Source organism: Gossypium raimondii, chromosome 12 (genome assembly GCF_025698545.1).
Source record: "Gossypium raimondii isolate GPD5lz chromosome 12, ASM2569854v1, whole genome shotgun sequence".
NCBI lineage: Eukaryota > Viridiplantae > Streptophyta > Magnoliopsida > Malvales > Malvaceae > Gossypium > Gossypium raimondii.
The window spans coordinates 1,374,080-1,388,780 of NC_068576.1; the positions used below are offsets into that span (position 1 = coordinate 1,374,080).

General features: G+C 33.3%; 1 non-coding gene across 1 annotated transcript; it reads left to right on the plus strand.

Annotated features, from left to right (window-relative positions):
- Positions 1-13,123: 13,123 nt before the first annotated feature.
- TRNAI-AAU (transfer RNA isoleucine (anticodon AAU)) lies at positions 13,124-13,197 on the plus strand. Its single transcript has one exon. It is a non-coding gene; the product is annotated as a tRNA-Ile (tRNA).
- Positions 13,198-14,701: the final 1,504 nt, after the last annotated feature.

Sequence of the window (14,701 nt, forward strand, 5' to 3'; positions counted from 1 at the left end):
TTGAGGTATGTCCACGCAAATCTTCATCACCATCAAGCCTCAACAGCTTCAGTGATGCTTCAATACCAATGAATTTTCAAGTTGGATCTGCTCCAACCACGAAGACAAATTTGTTCATCATCTCGTCCACGACTTTGATGAAATGGCCTAAGAGAGAAAATGAAGGATGAGTCATCAAAACAAATAGAAGCGAAGTATAAGTGGCTAGAAGAGAAATTTAGAGCTATGGAATTTCTTGATAGCTACTATGGGATTGATGCTAAAGAATTGAGCTTAGTTCCAAATTTAGTACTCCTTATAAATTCAAAATGCCCGAGTTTGAGAAGTACAATGGAACTAGTAGCCCGAAGCTCATGTTACTATGTTCTGCAGACGGATGATGGGTATGTTAATAATGACCAATCACGATACATTGTTTCCGGGATAGCCTCATGAGGGCAACATCCAAGTGGTACAATCAATTGAGTCGTACCGCATCAATTCATGGAGAGATCTAGCACAGCGTTTTAAAAAGATAGCCATGTGGTGACATGGTACCTGATAGGATCACTCTTCAGAATATGGAGAAGAAGCCTGGTGAAAGTTTCAGGCAATATGCACAGAGATGGAGGGAGATTGCTGTCCAAGTTCAGCCATCTCTTCTAGAAAGAGAGATGACGATGCTTTTCGTTAATACATTGAAGTCCCCATTCATCACACATATGTTAGGGAGTGCCACAAAAAGTTTTTCTGACATAATCATGAATGGTGAAATGATTGAGAGTGCCATAAGGAGTGAAAAGATTGATGCTGGAGGAAATAACAGAAGACAAGCCTCAAAAGAAAAGGGAAATGAGGTGAACAGTGTGAATACGTACGGCAAATCGATTGCTAACCAACAGGGTTCATCAAGACAAGAATTAGGTGTGAAGCCAGGTACTGAAAAGCTCCAGTTCACGCCAATTCCAATGTCGTACAAGGAGCTGTATCAAAACTTATTCAATGCGCATGTTGTTTCTCCATTACATGTGAAGCCTCCACAGCCCCCGTATCCCAGATGGTATAATGCAAGTGCACAATGTGATTATCATGTAGGAATTACGGGGCATTCTATAGAAAATTACATTACCTTTAAAAAAGAGGTTGAAAGGCTTGTCAGTATGGGCGTTGTCAAATTTGGGGATTCATCCAGTGCAGAAAATCCGCTACCCAATCACATTTGATAATGGGGGGTGAATGGGATGTATGAAGAAATGTTGAAAGGTGTTCACATTAATGTCATTTTTGAAGACACAATTTGCAAGGGTCCTTGAAGATATTCGCCCTTATCAACTTAGAAGTGTTCTAAGTAATTGAACTGCGGAAGAAATCTCTGTAGTTTTTTAGAGCTTATTTAGAGTAATGTTCGAACAATTTTGTTATTTTCACCTAAAATGATAAAAGTTCCTTTGAAAATAGGCTCGTGGTTCGAACGTCATTTTCTAATAAAATACATCTTTGCATTCATTTTGAACCAATATATTTTATTCTTTTTAAATAATTATATTTTCATTCTTTCAGATCTTCTTTCATATTATTCTTTTATTCATTCATAATTGTACAAATGATTATTCATACATTCTTTTGTATATTCTTTGGTATTTACTGTGGGTCTCCAGATATCAATGACATGAGTGATGCTGTTACGGACTCAGGAGTTCCTTTTGAGTGGGATTTGTGTTTAAAGGGATCTCATGACTTTAAAGATGACATAGATTGTAGCCTATTTTTAGACTTGTTGAGGATGGTAGAACAGGAATGAAATCTTACTTCATGAGGGGACAATGGAGATTGTGACCTTAAGATAGCGTGCATAACCGAAGAAATGAAGCATGACCTTGTTGAGTTACTTCAAAGAGTTCAAAGATGTCTTCATATGGTCATATCAGGATATGCTTGAGTAAGCACCGACATTGTAATCGGAACAACAATACGATATCAAGAATTTACAGTATGTTCAAGATTAACATCATGAACGATGCATTTAGAATTCTTTGTCGGGGCAATGCCTTCTCCTTTGGCTCATCATGGTTTAGCCTGTCGAAGTCAAGTTGCCATTTCTCCGTTGTTGGATTTCATCCTAATTGAAGAGGAAGATCCAAAGTTTTCGTCATAGTTAAATTTTGCCCCAAAAGGCTTTATGAAAGAAATTTGATCACAAAGAAGATCTTACATTGGTTCTGATCGAAAGGGATAACGAGGACTTGTCTAATCCTATAAGCTCAGATTCAAAAAAAAAAAAAACAAAACAAAAACAAAACAAAAAACAAAAATGAAAGTGAAAGAAAAAGAAAAGAAAATGGAGAGGCCAAAGTGAAAACCCAAAGGGCACTTTGAGACCAAAGGGATTTGAGTTGAAAACCCGAAAAGGGCGGCTCAAATATTGATCAGAATGGGGCACGAGGTGATTAGAGCAACTCAAAGTTTAACTAGATTGGGGCATGTGGTGATCTTGTTATACCTGAATTATCAGGAAAAGGTAGGCAACATCTTGGGGCATTGACAGAGTACTGTGGATCTCCTAAACACATGTCAAACTTAGAAGGATCTTTAAAAAGTTTGTATGAGAAGTTCAAGTCTGCGATATCTGGGCACCTAATATTCATATTGAATTTGTTATTCTTGGAATACTTCATTCTTTTCCAAGATACACATTCCTAATCAATTTCTTTGCTATCCTTGTTTACTATTTTTGATAATCTATTCCTTTCGAGCTATGCTCAGAACCAATTGTATTCTCATCCATTGTTATATCCTTTTTGCAAGCATGTTGCATTAGAATAATGATTAATGGACTAATAAAACTTTCACGAAGGAAGTTTTGCATATTACTCTAGAAGTTTCTAAATAATACGGAGCACAAAACAGGACTATTGTTTAGAACGCACCAAGTTTAAAGGTTGGAAATCTGAGAAGGAAGAGTCTAAATGAAGACTATCTCTTTGGATTTTGTTGTCAAAAACATTGATTAAACAAAATGACAGGATGTCAGATGGGTGACAAAGTTTAAATCACCAAACAATAAGAAGGGGTTTCCTTGGAGAAGAGAATCCTTCATTTGTGCGTGATCATTTGATATGACACCCTAGGAATGGTGTAGGAGACCAAAGAGTTTCGCATTCTGTATCTTCGAATTGTGATAGCAGAGGATTGAGAAAAGGCCAGATATTTTTACCCTTGGGTCATAGTAGAAGAAAGAGGGTACAAATTTTGCATCCCAATAGATTAAACTTGGAGGTTCACAGTGGGGGGCAGTCTGGCTAAATGTTTCTTCAAAAAAGCCAATGAAGCAAGAAGGCGTTGTAGCACGTCAGTCACAAAGCCTTAATAAACTTCGAGTAATGACAACCTAAGAGGGATCATTCTCAGAAAAATAAATTTTACATTCATACAAAATTCACACATGTCTAGTTAGGAGCATTTGATGCATTTTGATCATGCCATCCTAATCATTAGGCATAGTTAGGTTCATTATACAGGTCATGTTCCACAGAGAATATATCAGTGAAAGAGCAGATCTTGCCTTCCTGCATTGACAGTAGAGCAGATCGAAAACGGAGAATCTTATCTTTCCAAGATAGTGGGAAGCAGATTTAAGCCATCAAGCATTGTCTCCCTGAGCAGTAGTGGAGAAGATTGATGATTGTAGATCTTATCTCCCTAAGCAGTAGTGGAGCAGATCGAAGAAGGCGAATCTTATCTTTCTAAGATAGTGGGAAGTAGATTTAAGCCACCAAGCCTCATCTCCCTGAGCTGCAGTGGAGAAAATTAAAAATTATAGATCTTATCTCCCTAAGCAGTAGTGGAGCAGATCGAAGACGGCGAATCTTATCTTTCCAAGATAGTGGGAAGCAGATTTAAGCCACCAAGCCTTGTCTCCCTAAGCAGCAGTGGAGAAGGTTGAAGATTGTAGATCTTATCTCCCTAAGCAGTAGTGGAGCAGATCGAAGACGGAAAATCTTATCTTTTCAAGATAGTGGGAAGCAGATTTAAGCCACCAAGCCTTGTCTCCCTGAGCAGCAGTGGAGAAGGTTGAAAACTGTAAATCTTATCTCCCTAAGCAGTAGTGGAGCAGATCGAAGACGGCGAATCTTATCTTTCCAAGATAGTGGGAAGCATATTTAAGCCACCAAGCCTTGTCTCCCTCAGCAGCAGCGGAGAAGGTTGAAGATTTCAGATCTTATCTCCCTAAGCAATAGTGGAGCAGATCGAAGATGACAGATTTTACCTCCCTGTGGTTATAGTACAGTACATTGAAGCCAGTAATTCTACTTCCCTGGACAACAGTGGAATAGATTGAAGATTTCAGATCTTATCTCCCTAAGCGAGAGTGGAGCGGATCGAAGATGGCGATTTTACCTCCCGTGGTTATAGTGGAGTACGTTGAAGCCGATAATTCTACTTCCCTGACAACGATGGAATAGATTGAAGATTTCGAGATCTTATCTCCCTAGCGAGAGTGGAGTAGATCGAAGATGGCGGATTTTACCTCACCGTGGTTATAATGGAGTACATTGAAGCCGATAATTCTACTTCCACGGACAACAATGGAATAGATTGAAGATTTCAGATCTTATCTCCTAAGCGATAGTGGAGCAAATCGAAGATGGCGGATTTTACCTCCCGTGGTTATAGTGGAGTACATTGAAGCCGATAATTCTACTTCCACGGACAACAATGGAATAGATTGAAGATTTCAGATCTTATCTCCCTAAGCAGTAGTGGAGCAGATCGAAGATGGCGGATTTTACCTCTCTGTAGGTACAGTGGAGTACATTGAAGCCAGTAATTCTACTTCCCTGGACAACAGTGGAATAGATTGAAGATTTCAGGTCTTATCTCCCAAAGCAGTAGTGGAGTAGATCGAAGATGGTGGATTTTACCTCCCTGTGGTTACAGTGGAGTACATTGAAGCCAGTAGTCTTATCTCCCTGAAGTTGCAGTGGAGTAGACTAAGTAAGCAAGTCTTATCCTCCTGAAGTTGCAGTGGGCAGACTGAAGATGGCAAGTCTTATCTCCCTGAAGTTGCAGTGGAGCAGATTAAAGCCGATAATCCTATCTCCCTGAAGTTGCAGTGGAGCGGATTAAAACCTTAGATCTTATCTCTCTGAAGTTGCAGAGAGCAGATCGCATCTAGTCTTATCTCCCTGAAGTTGCAGTGAAGCAGACTAAACAAGCAAGTCTTATCCTCCTGAAGTTACAGTGAGGCAGACTGAAGATGGCACTAATTCCTATACTTCTGAAGATATACCAAGGTTCAGCACGACCGGGCAAAATTGGGCATTTTTAAAGTCTTTGCTCCGTTCCTGTTACAGGACAACGAGCAAAGAGGGGCAGCTGTAATACCCAATTTTAGCCCGGGCTCACATATGGAAACATAATTTTTGAGGATATGTAATCTTATATATGATATGCAATCGTAGATATGATATGCAATCTTAGATATGATATGCAATCTTAGATATAATGTATAATCTTTGATATGATATGCAATCTTAGAAGATATGATTTTGTAATCTTAGAGATACCCTTTAATCTCAGCCGTTGATGTAATTGATCTGTACCGTTGGATTTGGGGAGGCTCAACTATAAATATAGGCCTCTCCCTTCATTGTAAAGGAGGGGAAAAAAAAAGGAGGAAGAGGAATAAAAAAGAGAACGATTGGCAGTTTTTTAAAGGTGGCTTACTATTTTTTTCTTTCGATTATTTTTTTACTTATTTACGATTTTAAAAAGGGGGAGAAGGTGATACCACTGCGAATTTTATTTATTTATTTTATTTAGCCCCTCCGCGTTTTAATGTTTTTGTAATTAAGTTTTTTTATTTTATTTTCTTAATTTACCCTTTTATTTATTTTTATTTCAATTGGGTCTAAGTTGAACGGCGTCGTTTTAGAGGAGAAGGGAAAATTTCCCTTCCAGCCCCTCTATGTAATTCGCGCGTTCAAATTAATCCTTTTACTTTTATTTATTTGCGGATTTACCCCAATTTTTTTATTGCAATTCAATTTAGTTTTTCTTTTCTTTCTTTTCATTTATTTTATTAATTAATAACGTAATCATCTTTTTAATTTTTATTTTTTAAAATCTATACATGTATATTTTTATGCACATTTTTTTAAACTTATATTTTTCTCACATTTATATATATATGTACGTATATATATTTTTTAATGTACTCATTATTTAATTGTTTTTTATCTATATATATTCCTTTTATATGTACATGTATATATTTATTTTTAACGAATATTTTTCCTATAATTTTTAAATGAATATTTTCATCTTTATATGTATATATTTATGATTTTAAAATGATTAAATACTCACTTTTCCTTTTAAAACACACCTTTTTTATTATTTTATATATGTACGTATAATTATATTTTTCTTTATTTTCATAAGTATATTATGTATTATATATATGTATAAATTCTATAACCCAAAATTTTATTTGTAAATTATATTTATATTTTTAATCTTCATAACTTCCATGTGTATATTATATGTCTTCTAATCTTTATTTATTTTGTTTGCTATCCCATCCATTGTATAATTGTGTTTACATTTAATATTTTGCATGTCATGGATTACCTTTTTTATTTCGTTTATTCATTTGCTTATATTATTTTTATGTCGATGATGTATTTATTATTATTATTATTATTGTTATTATTATTATTATTATAGCATTTGTATGTATAAAATCACGTTACATCATTTTTTACTCAAATTTAAAGATAGAAAATTTTTTAAAATTGAGATAATGTTCATATTTGGGATTTTCAAGGGAATTGAGCCCTAACGTATTGGGTTCCGATTTTCTTCGTTAAATCCGACAATCGAGCATTTCTCTTCAATCAAGAAAATAATAAAAACTCATTATTGGGAATTCAACACGTTGTGTCCTAACGTATTGGATGTGACGCATTGATTTCTCGAAATGAAGATTTTTTTAAAAATCATGAAGGAAATATTCCGAGTTTGAGATTCTAAAGGATGTAATAGGGCCCAATCGACCCAAGCCCAAGCAAAATTAAAAAACAGTCCTACATTTTACACGGCCCAAAACTACCCTAAGCCCAAACAACTAAAACCAAACCCCAAAACACCCAAACCCTAGCTGCATGTCTAGCGCCGTAAGCCCCCATCAGCCCCACATCGCGCCCAACGTTCAATCACCGCAAGACTCGGAAATCGGCCTCTCCACGCACGTCGTTCGCTCCTCAAATACTTGCAAAATGGACTCAAAGAGTCCAAATAATGTAAAACAACAAAAAAACAAGGAAAATGGGTTAGTGTTAGGCTATAAAACAGTCGGTCTTTTGTAAAGGAAGGGAGAGGATTTTTTTTTTTCAGTGTAACAGATAAAAACAAAGAAAATAGAAAAAGGTGAATTTCACCACTGTTCTTTCTCTATTTTTGCATCTACTGTTTCTTTATTTTTGTTTTCTTTTCTTTATTTTTGATTATTTCATATAAATAAAATCAGAAAAGAAGAAAAGGGGTTACCTTCGCTTTGAATCTGCTTAAAAGCAGTTAAGGGCCCGTCGCGTCGCACCTCCGATCACCGTTCTCGGTGAGGATTCGGCGGAGACATGTTGCGGCGGCGGTGCAAAAGAAAATGAATTGAAAACCCTAGCAGAGCATTTGGGGGTTTTTTTTATTTTTTTATTTCTTCCTCATTCTGTTTCAAATGTTTTTAAGAGAAAAACAGTTTTAAATAGCATCATTGAAACGGCGCCGTTTCGTCAGAATTGACCATGGGTGACCCGACCAAGGGGAGGATCCGCAACCTGACGTCACCTGGTCTATTTGCACAATTGGCCCTTCCTTTTGCAGCGTGTTTCGATTGAATCCTCTTTACTTTTTTTTAAAATTGGGCCGCGCATTTGGTTTTCATTGCAACTTAGTCCATTGTTGCGCCGCGTTTTGAGGAATGCGGGATAATTTCATTTTTGGCCCTCCCTTGTTTCGCGCGCATTCGAATGGGTCCCTTTCTTCTTTTTATTTTCATTTTTATTAAAATTGGCCCCATTTATTTTAGTTTTTATTCAATTTGGTCCGTTTTTTCTCTTTTCTTTTTTAAATACCATTGTTATTGTATTATTTATTATTGCTTATTACTATTATTATTTCTATACTCATTCGCATGGTTCTTATATAATATATATATATACTTTTATATATAGAATACATGCATAGTTTTTAATATATATATATATATATATATGTAGGTACGTTTTCATAGTATACATATATTATATTTTATTCGCATGTTTCATTTCTACTTTCTTTCATAACTTCTATATACATATATAAACATTTTTATACTTTAGTTTTTTCCTGCTTTTGTAAATATACTTACATACATACCTCTTTTTATGTACATATTTTCATTTGTTTTTCCATATATTTAATAATTCATATATATCTATATGGCTCTAAATACATCTTTATTTTTCTATATATATAGACATACTTATGTACACCTTTATATTTTAGATTCAATTTTGTTTTTACCATTGTAAATATGTATATACGTATTTTTATATATTATTCTTCATAAATTTTTACAAACATATATATGTGTACGCATATACATTTTAGAATACTTGCACATTTTTGTTTTATGCATAAGTATATATCCAAACTTTCCATTCTCATAATATGCAAATACATGCACACATTTTATTAGGTTTTTGGATTGATGTGTTTTATGTATTCTTATATGTATGCTAAGCCCATGCACATGTGTACTTTTAAATTTATTTGTATGTGCCTATATCTGTATATTTTGTAAATGTATATATACGTGTATAATTTAATTTTAAATTTCGGTTCCATGTTATACATTAACTTTTTAACATACCTGTTTTTTTTGAAAATATATATTTTGATTTTTTACCATTCATCAAAATTATTTTCTTGATTTAAAGGTTTTTTTGAATAAAAGTATTTTTGGAAGTTTGGGATTTTCGAGGGAAATTGAGCCCTAACGTATTGGGTTCCGATTTTCTTCGTCAATCCTAAATGACCGAGAATAGTTTTATTCAAAATGCATAAAAATCATTTTTGGAAACTTAATTTGTTGTGCCCTAACGTATTGGGTGTGGCATGTTACTTTCTCGAAATGAAGATTTTCATAAAATAAGAGAGATATCCGAAGTTCGGGGATTATGAGGAATTGTACCCTAACGTATTGGGACTCGATTTCTTTACATGACTTGAACAATTGGTTATCCTTTTGCAAATTTCATCATCCAAACTTATTTTAAAATCTTTTTTAACTTTCGACACTAAGACATTAAAATAGTCAATTTGGTACCGATTTTTGGGCGTTACGAGGGTGCTAACCCTTCCTCGTGCGTAACTGACTCCCGAACCTGTTTTCAAAATTCGCAGACCAAAATAATTTTTAAGGTGGGCCGATCACACCTTAATAAAGGATCGGTGGCGACTCCAGTTTTATTTTTATTTTTTAAAGTCGACAACTAAATTTTTGTTTTCAAAAAAACGGTTTCGACAAAGGAATTGTGCCCTAACGTATTGGGTGTGATTTCTTAAATCTTGGATAAGTGGATGTTCTTTTAAAGTAAAGGAAATATTCCGAGTTTGGGATTCTAAAGGCATCGTGCCCTAACGTATTGGGCGTGATTTCTTAAATCTTGGATGAGTGGATGTTCTTTTAAAGTTTTATTGTATAAGTATTCTGACCTAATTTATTTTGGAGGAAATTAGAATGTTGTGCCCTAACGTATTGAGTGTGGCATTTTTTCTCTGAATTGAAAAGGGTCTTAATATGCAACGTTTTAAGTTTTTAATGATTATATTTTTAAAATTTTCGACCTTAAGACATTAATTAATTAACTAGGTACCAATTTTTGAGCGTAATGAGGGTGCTAATCCTTCCTCATGCGTAACCGACTCCCGGACCCGTTTTTCTAAAATTCATAGACCAAAGTCGTTTTTAGGTGACCCAATCACACCTTAATAAAAGATTGGTGGCGACTCCCAATTTTCATTTTTTAAAGTCGACAACCTTAAAATTTTTTATTTTTCAAAAATGGTTTCGACACCTATGCTTTTCAAAATATAAAATTTTAGCCTTGATTCGAACAGTAACTGTTAAATCTATTTGGTTAAATTTAATTATTAGTCTTGTACTAAACGTAGTTGTAAATTTAGTCCATAATCTTCAACTGGATCATTTTTAAGTTCTTAAACTTTTCAATTTTGAAATTTCAATCTCGACACAAATGATAATTATTATTCATTAATTGAGTTTTAGTGAATAATATATAAAATAACAAACTTTAACTAAAATCCAATTAATGGATTAAATTCAATTAATGGAAATTTAGGTTTCGGTAAATGTTTATTTTTATGGAAATTATTTAGTAAAATATAAAAGGCTTAAATGTCTTTAGGCATATACACACCCATTATTTGAATAAAAAATTTTATAATTTTTTGAATTTTTTTTTCAAATAGTGATATAACTAAGCTTGATAGTATATAAATAGTATTTATGTATCATTAGGTGTTATATTCGTGCAAAGGAGACCGGCCCGGCCCGACGGTCCGCCCGAAATATGAGAGGATTCGAGTAAAAATATAGGCCCGAAATATGGGTTTGGGCAAAAAAATGAGGCCTGTTTAGAAAACGGACCGGGCCTCGGGCACCACTTTTTTGGCCCGGGCCCGGCCTGGCCCGGCCCGAATTTAATAAAAATATATTTTTTATTTTTATTTTTTAATTTTAAAATATTTTTAAAATACTTTTATTTTTAAAATTATTTTTTGGTGTTTATTAAAAAATGGGTCGGGCAGGGCCGGGGTCGGGCTTAGGATTTTATTCCCGGGCTGGATCTGGACAAAATTCCAGGCCCATATTTCGGGCCGGGCCCGAGCCTAGGATGCGGGCCAAAATTTTTTCCTGGGCCTGGCCCGGCCCGGCCCATGGACACCTCTACAATAATTGATGCACACATTGTAGATTATTTATATTCAATTGGGATTATTCGGCTTAATTGGAATGATTCATTACTTGGAAGAGACTTAAGACTTATCTGGTTAGATCTTAATTAAAATGTAAGCACTTTAGTAATTTGTATGTTCACCAAGATAATTAATGTAAATCCTAAAAGATAAGAATGTATAAAATTTAAATCTCTTAGATCTTTCATATTGTACATAGGCATTAATCACAATTATTGATGTAACTCAATCTATATCGTTGGATTTGGGAGAGCTCAACTATAAATGGAGCCCTCTCCCTTCATTTGTAATCATTTCATTCTTGAGTAATAGAATACTTGATAGCATTTACTCAAGCATTTGGTGTGTTATTATTTTCTTGTGGCTTTTCTATTTGATTCGAGTTCATTTGTCTTTTGAGTTTGCCTTTGTTTTATTTCAATCTCCTAAGGTCGTACAATTTGCCAGACTTAAATTCTAACCTCGTGACACTAGATAGTAATAAGTGCTGAAGCCACATGCTGAAAAAAAATTATTTTATAAAAAAAAAATAAAATGAGTTATTGACCCCACAATTATTTGAAAACAACCACTAAAATTCAAAATTTTTTAATTTTTTCTTATCTTCTTTCAACATTCATAAATTTTTTTCTCAATTTTTTTATTTTCTCACGGTTTCTTCATAAATTTTACCAGATAGATTCCAAATAAAATCTCACCACTATTTATAAGGATTCTCATGTCTTTTTATACAATGTATTTCCCAAACAAAATCATCCGGATGAAATCGCATCTCTATTTATAGAAATTCTCATGTCTTTTCATAAAAATAATTTTATAATAGGTATTTTTTAATAATTATATCTCTTAAATTAATATAACGGTTCAAGTAAGATTTCTTAAATGAACGTAATTGAGTAGTTATAATTTTTGTTAAAAATAACTCTTCATATTTAAGGATATAATTCATTATCATGAATAGCCATAATTCTTAATTAATAACCAAAAGTTATAAATTTATATTGCTTAAACCCTTTCATTTTTATTTAACGAAATACTATAAATATTTTAAAAATGTTTCAACAACTCAACTTAGGGCTAGTTTAGCAAGCACTTTTGAGTAAAAATTAAAATTTTCTACTTCTGCTTTTGGCAATTTTTTTTGTGTCTCAAAAGCAGTTTTAAAAAACTCAAAAGCCTCTTGTTTAGTAATGATTTTATCAAGTGTTTTTTTTATCTAAAAAATACTTCTGAGAGACGATGTTAAATTGACCTTTAGTCTAATGAGAAGAAGTATACCAACCTATTACTCAAGTCCCTCTTCTCTAATATGATTTTCATATCCCTAAAGCATGGTGAAGATGGATGGAAGTTGAGATTAGAGTAATTTTAGCTATTTAGTGGTTGATGCTTTATTAGAATGCATTGTGGCCATTAAACCACCTTCCCAAACTGGGTTGTTGATCAATATCGTAGAATCTCAATAAAATTTACGTATCTTGCTATTGACGCATACCGAATTGACGAGGATGTAAGTGATGGTAATTTTTAAATCTCTAAAGAATTCAAGTGTTTACTTTGTTTGTGAGTAAAGATAAGCTAATTATTAATGAACATATCGAATTGGTGAGGAGGTAAGTGATGGTAGTTTCTGGATCTTTAAAGAATTCAAGTGTTTATTTTGCTTGTGAGTAAATATAAACTACTTATTAATGAAGAGCGCATCAGATATCAAAACCTATTTTATATTATATGTTGAGATATTATCAAAGACATTGTCCAAATCCTCCGTCGAATTGGATCTAGGCTATTAAAGTTGACAAATTCTATGATGACAACTCAAATCAAGCACTTCCTAAAATAATTATAATGTAAATCTGTTGAAACATATTTTTATAAATGAATTTAAAAGTAAAATTAATTTTTTTCAAATGTAATTCTTTAATTTATGAGATCAAAAAATTGATTTATCAATTTAAATAAAAACTATCCCATTAATAAATTGATATGACATGGTGGCCAACTTTTGTGTGCAGAAGAAATGAACAAATTGCAAAATGCACAGCTTGGTTTCCCATTACTGTTTCTTCCTGTACAAATATAATTGTTTCAACGAAACGCCGGTGGCCCATTAGCTCAGTTGGTTAGAGCGTGGTGCTAATAACGCCAAGGTCGCAGGTTCGAGACCTGCATGGGCCATTTGTTTAATATTTTTTAATATTCGGGCCTGATATTAAGGTCATTTGGGCTCGCATATTACCTAATTAGACCAAAACTAAACTTACCAAATTATTTGGGTTTGGTGGACTATTTTGCTATATAAATATATTTTTATGATTAATTTTTTTATTGATTTATTATCAATAAAAAATAAAAACACCATCTTAATATAATTTAATTTGTATATAATGATAATTTAGTAATTTCACAACTAAAGTTGACCCGTGATATCAACTCAAGAAAACCTTAATACAAGTATATGCTAGTGTAGATAAATAAATGTAAAATGTATATGAGAGAATAATTTAACAATTTCACAATTGAATTGATACTTAATTGACTTGTGATTCTATCTCGATAAAAACTTAATACAAATATAATATATATAGGCAAGTATAGATAGATAAATGTAGAAATTACATTGATTTTAATACTGGGAAGGCTATTTCTTTTTTGTGATAGAAATTTTGAGTACAATCATATTTGAGATTTATTTTTAAAATTTATTATTATTAGGCTTAATTAATCAGTAGACCCTTAAACTATGACTTTTTTTTAAGGGTAAATTACACCAACAGTCACTCAAATTTTGGGTAGCTGACAAAACAATCACTCTGGTTTCAATTTAGTCACTCAACTTTCAAAAAATAACAAAACAATCATTAATGTTATAGAAAAGTGACAAATCAGTCACCCATTAACTGTTTCCGTCACTGGCTTAGCGGGACTGCTGATGTGGCCAGTTAATTTTCCATGTTGGACAAGGCAAAGTTGAGTGACTTTTTTTTTCATCCTTCTTTTTTCATTTTTTAATAAATGACCTAATATTTTTACTTTTTGCATAAATAACCCAATATGTTTATGTTTTTTCTTCTGCACCCCAACAATCTCTATTTTCAAAGATTATGATCTACTTCTTCTGCACTAACACGGATATGCTCAACTTAATAAAAAAAGATGCAATTTCTATTTTTCATTTTCCACGAAAGAGAGATGATGGTCAACATTAAACATCATCATCATCCATTAACTATTGTGGGTTTAAACCTCACATGGGTGTATAATCAACAAGATCCATTAACTGGCAAATGAGTTTCCATTTCAATACAAACCATATGTACTCAACAAAACACTTACCAAACATCACCATGGTAGTAAACTGATAAAAAAGTTTTAAGACAAAAGGTAATAAAGAAAACAAAAACCCCATATAGAAAAAGAAAATGGAAGTAGCAACAATCGCATCGTTTTATCCCTAAACCATGGCAGATTCTAAGTTCAAAGTATCTGGTACAAAGAAGAAGAATAAGAAATAAAGATGACCCGAAAAGAGATGAGATGGTGCATTTGGCCGAATACAGCTAAGAAAAGCTCTCAACTGTTCTCGTCATCAAAAATTTTCTTTGTGAAGCTTGCCCCTCTGCTGTCGCCACGATCCACGATCTTTTTTTTTTCCTTTCTTGATTCCTGATTCAATCACAGC